Source organism: Acomys russatus, chromosome 10 (genome assembly GCF_903995435.1).
Source record: "Acomys russatus chromosome 10, mAcoRus1.1, whole genome shotgun sequence".
Lineage (NCBI taxonomy): Eukaryota > Metazoa > Chordata > Mammalia > Rodentia > Muridae > Acomys > Acomys russatus.
Window position 1 is genome coordinate 36,099,309 of NC_067146.1, and position 8,635 is coordinate 36,107,943.

Below are 8,635 nucleotides of genomic sequence, written 5' to 3' on the forward strand. Positions count from 1 at the left end.
GCCTGCCTCTGACTCGCAAGTGCTGGGATTAAAGGCTTGTATTACCATCACCAGCTCAAATATGTTGAATTTTGAGGAGCCTCTTGGGTGAATTATTATGTGATCTATTGGAGATAAATATCTGTATCTGGAGAAAAGAAAAAAAAAAAACCTAGGAACTTAACTTCTAAGGGATGGATAAAAGAAATGACATTAGAAGAGACAGAAAATAGATGGAAGGGTGCAGTGTGACAAAACTTTTCCTGGGGAGATACAACACATATCTCTAATCACCCCAAATAGGGAACCATGACAGACCAAACAAAATATAGCTACCACAGAAATCCAACTTGGTGAACCAATGAGTTTTATTGAGGTTACTTATGAGAATATGGGTGAGGAGTTACTTACAGGAGGAGCAGAAATGACCCAAAGACAGCTGCATCACTAAAGCCCACCCCAGCATGAGTGACAGCTCACAAAGCTGAGAACCTGGAACATACTGCATAGCCTACAAGTAGATCAACACTTTCAAGAGTGTCCTTTCGGGTGTCTCATTTGGTGTAAACCTTTTCCAGGCAACTTGGCTGGTTTCTGCTTCTTCCAGGAAGTAGGGCTGGCCTTAGAGTCTTCAGCTTACATCTAAAGAGGACTCTGCTTTTATGGCAGGAAGGGAGGGGCCTAGTGAATCCAGTCAGCTCCGGGGAATTCCTGAAGCTAGTTTGAGTTTTTCTTCCTGCTTAAGGACCTTCCTGCTGGATGGAATACTTTTTAACCTCAGAGGAAACTGTCATCCAATAGAAGGTGAACTTAGAAAGGAAGCTGTTTTCCTGGTGGACAAATGAGTAATCATTAGCAACACACGGTGACTGTTGTTTGTAGTACATGAATGTTCTAACCTTCTTTAGAGATCTTCATTGTTTCTCATTCCTGGAAAGCCAGAAAAGAAAGGATAAACCAAAACAAACAAACAAAAAAAAAACAAAAAACAAAAAACAAAACAACAGGAGTATAGGGGAGACAGTTGCCAGAGTCTAGTCTTTCAGAGCACCTGTGAAGTGTGGCTTAGTAAACAGAAGGAATTGTTCTTGAAGGACACTGGTATAATAGGTAAGACCAAGTTTAAGTCTGGAAGTGCAAAGATGACTGGGAAAGTGAACCCAAAGGAGTTCATGCCTTAGGATCTCTGTTTCCTTTGAGAAGCATCAGGCAAGAGGTCCCTGAAAGTCAAGAGAGAAAGTATGGTAAGAGAACATGGTTAATAAATACCACTGCCTTGTTTGCTCCATTAAAAGCATCTCTTCACTCTCTCTAGTGAGATAACAAAAGCCTTATCTCAAGTAAAGGCAGTTCACGTGGCAATGGAAAAGCCTGGCTAGAGGCTTCTAGATACAGAGGCTATGTATAGCAAAACTGATAGCTGCTTACATTAGCTTTGCTCAGCTGTTGGGACACAACAACCCCTTTGGATAACTTTGCTGTTAAGCAACTCTGGTGTAAATACTGTATAGAGTTTTGAACTTATTTGGGATAAGATATTTTTGTACTCAATGCTTATCTCATGAAACAAAAACACTAAACATACAAAAACATCCTAGGCTTTGGTCTAGTATAGGAAACGTGTAAAGTCTAGGGAAGACCTTACATGTCTCTCCAGCCTTGTTAGAGATCCAAATCACTGATTTATCTGCTCTGCTGTGTGCTGCCTGGATGTCCTGAACAAATGAGCCAGACACAATCATAAAAGAAAGACATCAATGAGACAAACCATCACTTAGACAGAATTAAGCCAGCCATATTGTATGGTCACCATCAGTTCATCGCTCTCTTCCCTGACATCTTTCCTCTCCTGAGGCTATTTAATCTCATTGAAACAGGACAGCCAGCCTAATTGATGCAGAAAACAGAAAAACAAAAGCTCTTTGATCTCCTATCAAGCAGAGTCAGGCTAGAAGAAGGATCCAGCAAGAAGAAAACCTTCCCAAGGAAGGTGGAAGGAGAGATGGGGAGCGGTGATATCTTATTTTGAAATTTCATGAATTTGGTTTGTTCAAACAAGAACCAAAAAATAATGTATTCACGCCCTCCCCCCAAATGAATAGGGTTTGTTGGCTCTTGGTTATAGGGCACAAGATACTGCAGCTCTGAAATCTCTCAGCGTATCGACTTCAGGTGAGACTTATAAAGAAACCTCATGAAGCCTTCTGACATTTACCTGTAAAGGACAGGGGTGAACACTGGTATTGTGTATTGCTCCACTAAAGAACTTCTCTGGAAAGGACATGTTGTGTGGTTTAAATAGTATTTTATATGCCTTAAAATAGGCAGTCATGAATGAAAAACAAACAAACCTTGGCTTTCCACTACTCAGAATATCTGTCTATGAAGTTATCCGACCATTATTCAGATATTAGGAAAAGCATGGCAGTGTATGTCCTGATCCCACTGCAAGAGGCCACTCAGTGGTCACACTGGTTATAGTTTACACACTTACCATAGTGATGGTTTCAAGAAGCAGTCTAAGACTGTGATTATATGAGTAATTTTAAATTAAACAAAGTAGAGTCTTTGAGGAAAAATTATTAGAACAGTACTATTTGTAACAGAGAGGAGTCCTCTAAAAAATTAATAATAATAACATACTCTTGCCAGGCATGGTGGTGCACGCCTTTAATCCCAGCACTCAAGAGGCAGAAGCAGGTGGATCTCTGTGAGTTTGAAGTCAGCCTGGTCTACAGAGAAAGTCCAGGCATCCAGGACTCTGTGTAACAAAGGAACCCTGTCTCAACAAAACAAAGCAAAACCAAAAAACATACTCTAGTGTTCTGCCAACCAGGTCTCATTCTTGATGTACATTAAAATCTTAAGGTATAAGATATTACGAAAACACTTTGTGTGATATTTTAAAAATCTCTCTCTCTCTCTCTCTCTCTCTCTCTCTCTCTCTCTCTCTCTCTCTCTCTCTCTCTCTGTGTGTGTGTGTGTGTGTGTGTGAATGATGGGTCTACAGGTGGGTATGTATGTGTAAGTGTTGGTGCATGCATGCCAAAACACTCGTGTGGAGGTATGGCCAGGCTCACCTCCCACCTTGTTTGTGCCAGGGTTTCTTTGTTGGTCACTACTGTTTAGAGCAGCCTAGTTGGCCTGAGAATGCTCCTACCCCCATCCCGCTCTGCTTTGCTGCCTCACTGCGGAGCACTAGACTTACAGGCGCTCAATAGCACATCTGGCTTCACCTGTGCTGGGGTTCTGAGATGAGCTGCAGGCTCTTTACACACAGAATTATCTTATCTCCCCAACCCCTGTTGACATTTTAAAGTCTGGAGAAACACTTCAAAAAATAGTTATCAGGAAGAAATTGAGCCAGAACACAAAATAACTGAGACAGTATTAGAATGAAAAACTAAATACACACAAGAAATGAACATGGGTGTGAATAAATTTGGGAAAATGTGGTTGTCTGATGATACACATTACATGAATGTCTTATAAATAAATTTTGGTCCTTTGAAGATCTTTCTTAAGATAATTTAAAAGTCCAAACTTGTGCCAGCGAGAAGGATCAGTAGGTAAAATGACTTGACATGTAGGTCTGAAGGCCTAAGTTTCATGTCAGGAGTTTGTGGTGGGTGGGTGAAAGTCTGTCCTGTGATCTCCACACTACGCATGCCATGTGCACCTGCACGTGCATGCGCACACATGCAGACACACACACATATACACACATACATGCACTCATACACACATGCACACACACATGCATGCATGCACACATACACACACCATACATACACTCCAAATAATTTTTAAACAAAAAACAAGGCCCATTTCTACTTTTTAAAGAGAATAGGCATGCCGTTTCTGCATCATTGTATTATCAGCTGCAAAATTCATAATCCATAAAGCTTAATCCATAAGCCATCATCCAGATACCTGCAAATCCTTCAACTCTACCGTACTTTGGTGTTTAATAGCAAGAACACTTAAATATAATTAACAGAAGACCTTGCAATGCCCATTCTCAGGTGCAATCCGTGTCCACAGCTGCGCACCTCCACTTGATCACCTCCTTGGTCTCTTGCTCACCAACTTCAATGAATAACGAATCTGCCAAGATTGAATTCTCCTATTAACTCCCTACTTAGCCCCGTGCCCTGCCCTTTGTGATTCAGTGGCTGCAGTCATGTCTTCATGATCTACTATGCCATCCTCACGGTCTGCCCAGCTTTTGTTGTTTATATCCAACAGCATTGCTGGAGAAGACTCAGCTGTCCTGGCTCACTGGAACACACTAGCTAGCATCCGCTGTGCTGGAAACACCAGCCCCCAGACCCACAATTCATGTCTCTAAATACTGTTACCCATGCGCTGCAAAGCCTTCTTCTACCACGCATGGCAAAAATTTTCCCAAAGTGGTAGGCTGTGGCTGGTTTCATCTCCGTTTCATTGTTCAGTACATGCTTGCCTCTTGGCAGCCCTTGCGTTGCATCTGGCTGCAAGGCGCTTGTTGTCCTAGCTGTCCCATACTTCTAATTCTCTGTTTTTGAGAACTTCCCAGACACCTAACATCACATTAAAAATTTGGGTCAAGTTTGGGTGCCCAGTCCCATACAAGTAACCAGTGTGTTACTTCCAACTCAATTCTATGTAACAGGAGTAAATAGGGGGAGGGCTGGGGGAGGGGGTGGATCCTCAACAAGCAAGGCTTCTGTGGGTGAAAAAGAACTTTCTCGTTTTTTCCACTCCCACTGCTACAGTTTCTGGTCTTTGGCTCTTCTATTGATTTCCCAGCAGAGATTTTTCTAGAGGTATCTGGAACCAAACTAGAGGTTATAAGACCACTCCAGCTCAAGGGGCTGGGTAGGATAGCTCAGTGCTTGGGGCATTTGCTATTCTTGCAGGTGACCCAGGTTCAGTTCCTAGCACCACGTGGCAGCTGACAACTGTCTGCAACTCAGGATTCAGAGGCTCTGATGGGTTATACATATGTACACGAAGGCAAAACACAAATACACGTAAATAAGAATAAAATCTTTAAGACTACTCCAACCCTGAAAAAAACAAAACTAAACTAAAAAAAACCCCACCTCTATACATACAATGTTCTTAAAGACGATGGTTAAAGGTCTATTACTTTACTACACTGTGAACCACAATGCGTTCTGATGAAATAAGAAGGGTAGAGCATCACCTCCTCCAACCATCCGGATCACAGGCATACCAGCGCAACGCTAGTGTGCTAGTGCTAATAATGGCTAGTGTGCTTTTTGTGTTCTTTGGCTAAGTAGGCTCTTTATGATGGCATTAAAAAAAAAAAAAGTCACCTCCTGCATTGTTCTATATGCTGTCCCACATGCGGTTCCTATTATGTATACAGTTTTAAATTTTCTTATGATCTTATTTAAAATATGTGTTTATAAATTGTATATTCTGTTTTTCCAGTTTCTTCATCTATGATTTCTCTCCCCGTTATGTGGATGGGTTCCAGGAAACCCAGAAACAGCATCGAGCCAGCTCTGAGCAGGGGAAGGAGCGAAGTGGCAAACAAATATTTTCCAGGGTTGGTTTAGGGAGATATTGGATCTTTTAGTGTGTTCCACAAATGGGTTTAATAATGCATATTTCAGTATAAAACAGTTCACAACAGAAACATTTGCTTCTCAGCCCATTTATCCTGGGAATTGTACAAGTTGGGCCATTTTCAATAATTTTTCCTATTAATGATTTCCTCCTGCTCAAACAAGGGAGATGTGCAGGCGGGCTTTGTGGGGGAGATGTAGTGCACTGTGATGGAAATGTCGGGAAGAAAACATCTTCATCGCTTTAGATGGTGTTATAATGTCTTCCTTAAGGTAATAATGCCCATCTGAAAACCTCCCAAATGCAAGGCTGCCTTTTATTCAGTGTCTGAACAAATGTGTAACTTGAAACAACACTTATATTTAGAGGCATGGCAAAGGACAGGTAGACCAAAACAAAAATACAAGTCTACTCTTTGAAGTCCAGTCAATTTCTTTCAGTTTTATTACTTAAGGAAGGTGATAGGCATTTTTTTAATGCAAAAATAACCCTGTGTTTAATACAACTTTGCGTTTGGCTCAATATTCTAATGTGTCAGTTTGTATAGCTTACACAGATAAATAACTTCTGTTTAATAAGACCATTTGATTATGTGAAACATCTTCAAACATCCTGAATGTGTGTATGTATGTATGTATGTCATCAGTTTAATCAATGGCCATTCATTTTTTTCTATTTAATAAACATATATCATTAAAGACATAGAATATGTATAGTACAGAGGATTCTGTTAGTTGCCCAAGGAAAGAGTTGATATATTTCCTTATGATTATGATTTATAGTGAAACATACCACAAATGCAGAGAAGATAGATTTGTGATAATTATTCTATTTGTGTTAAGAATTAAGAATTTAGTGCCTAGAATGGGGGTGAGTGGGGAATAGGACCGAAAGAGAGAGTGGAAACCAGTGGAAGGGCATCTCTGGGACAGGGAAGGCTCCCCGGAGTCCAAGGGGTGGTGACCCTATCTGAGACTCCTAGCAGTAGGAGAGTGTGGGTGGGGGCGGCTGCTAAGGTACCTGAAGCCACCTCCTCCTGTAGCCAGGTAGGACTTCCAGTGAAGGGAGAGGGACAACAAACCAATCAAAAAACCTTTGACCCAAAATGTATCTTGCCTACAAGAAGTGTAGGGATAAAGATGGAACAAAGATTAAACCAATGACTGGCCCAACTTGAGACCCACCCCATGGGAGAGAGCTAACCCTGTCGCTATTAATGATTCTCTGCTATGCTTGCAGATGGGAGCCTAGCACAACTGTCTTCTGAGAGGCTTCATTCAGCAGCTGATAGAAATAGATGCAGAGACCCACAGCCAGACAATAGGCCAAGCTCAGGGAGTTTTGTGGGAGAGTGGAGGAAAGGATAGAGAGACCCAGAGGAGTAAAGGATACCGTAAGAAGACCTATAAACAGACCTGGGCCCATGGGGGCTCACAGAGACTGAGCCAGCATCCAAATAGCATGCGTGGGCGGGGCCTAGGCCTTCTACACTTAAGTAGCAGATGTGCAGTGTGGTTAACATGTGGGTCCCCTAACAATGGGAGCAGGGGCTGCGTCTGACTCTTCTCTGTTGCCTGCCTTTGGATCCCTTTCCCCTAGCTGGGCTGCCTTGTAAGGCCTCAGTGGGAGAGAATATGCTTAGTCCTGCTGTGACTTGAGATTCCCACAGGTAGGTTGGTGTCCTCCCCCCCCCCCCTTGGAGGCCTCCCCTTCTCTGAGAAGAAGAGGAGGAGGAATTATGGGAAGGGAGCATGAGGGTAGGACTGGCAGGAGAGAAGAAGGAAGGGAGCTGGGAGGAATTATGGGAAGGGAGCATGAGGGTAGGACTGGCAGGAGAGAAGAAGGAAGGGAGCTGGGATCAAGCTGTAAAATGATTAAATAAATAAAGGGGGGGGGAGTGCCTGAATGGGGAGCAGAGAAAAGACTCAGTGGGTAGAATACTTGCCATGCTCGCATGATGACCTCACTTCTATCCCCAACAACCAGAGTTTAAAAACCTGGTCACAGGGCCACACATCTATAGCCCCAGCATTCGCAAGGTGGAGACAGGAGGACTTGTGGAGCTTGCTAGCTGGCTAGTCTGGCCAAATAAGGAAGCTCCAGGGTCCGTGAGACACTATCAAAAAACAAAGCAGAGAGATCAACCTCCCGCCTCCTCACACACGTGTATAGAGATGCACACGACACACACACACACACACACACACACACACACACACACACACACACACACCATACCCCTCACCCAAGTACTTGAACGCAATCACACTAAGATGCTACCTTCAAACTATGGTTCAGGCTCTGTGCTTTCAGTGCTCTTTTAACTATTTTGTATAATTCCTAAGAAGCAAAAATCCAGTGAGCAATGATTTCCCGAGCATGTGTTTATGAGGAACATACATGGTTCCTTCAGTCAAGGAAGTTCTGATATACCAGGAAAATAATGGGGTAAAAAAAACATTTCCAGCAAGCATGGTTTTTATCCCCTCCACTACTCTTCTTATCATTGAACTTGCTTATCGTTAGTCATTAAAGCAACAGCAGTATTTCATGGATGCCCCTAAGGAGCTACAAGCAAGACAATTGGTTAGGGTGGATTTTGCAGTTAGCCCATGATTGTTGATAAGACAAGGCAGTTCTCGAAAGCAGCAGCTGCTGCTGATAGAACCCACATATGGGCCCAGAGTGCTGAGGTGGCATTTCTGATTACCTTGATAAGCAGGTTTTTGATGAAGGGCCTCTGAGCTCTACAGTGAGGCTACTTGAAAGAGCAAGAATGTTATCCTGGAAGTGAGAGCTGCTAAGAGCATCCTTGTGAGCACAGAAGCAGTACGGGAAGAAATGGGTAGGGTGCACCGGTGCATCGCAGACTGCCTTGCATGGAGAGAGGCGGCAGAGGAGAAGGGAAGGCAGAACTCACTCACAGAAGGAAGGGAGGAAAGGACAGAGAGAGATGGGGGAGGGAAGAGAAGAAAGAGCATACAACACGGTGCTCAGAAGGTGTGGTGGCTGCACCCGCTGGACACAGAGTCCCCTGCAGTAAATCCTGGGCAAGGTGCCTGGAACACAGACGGTA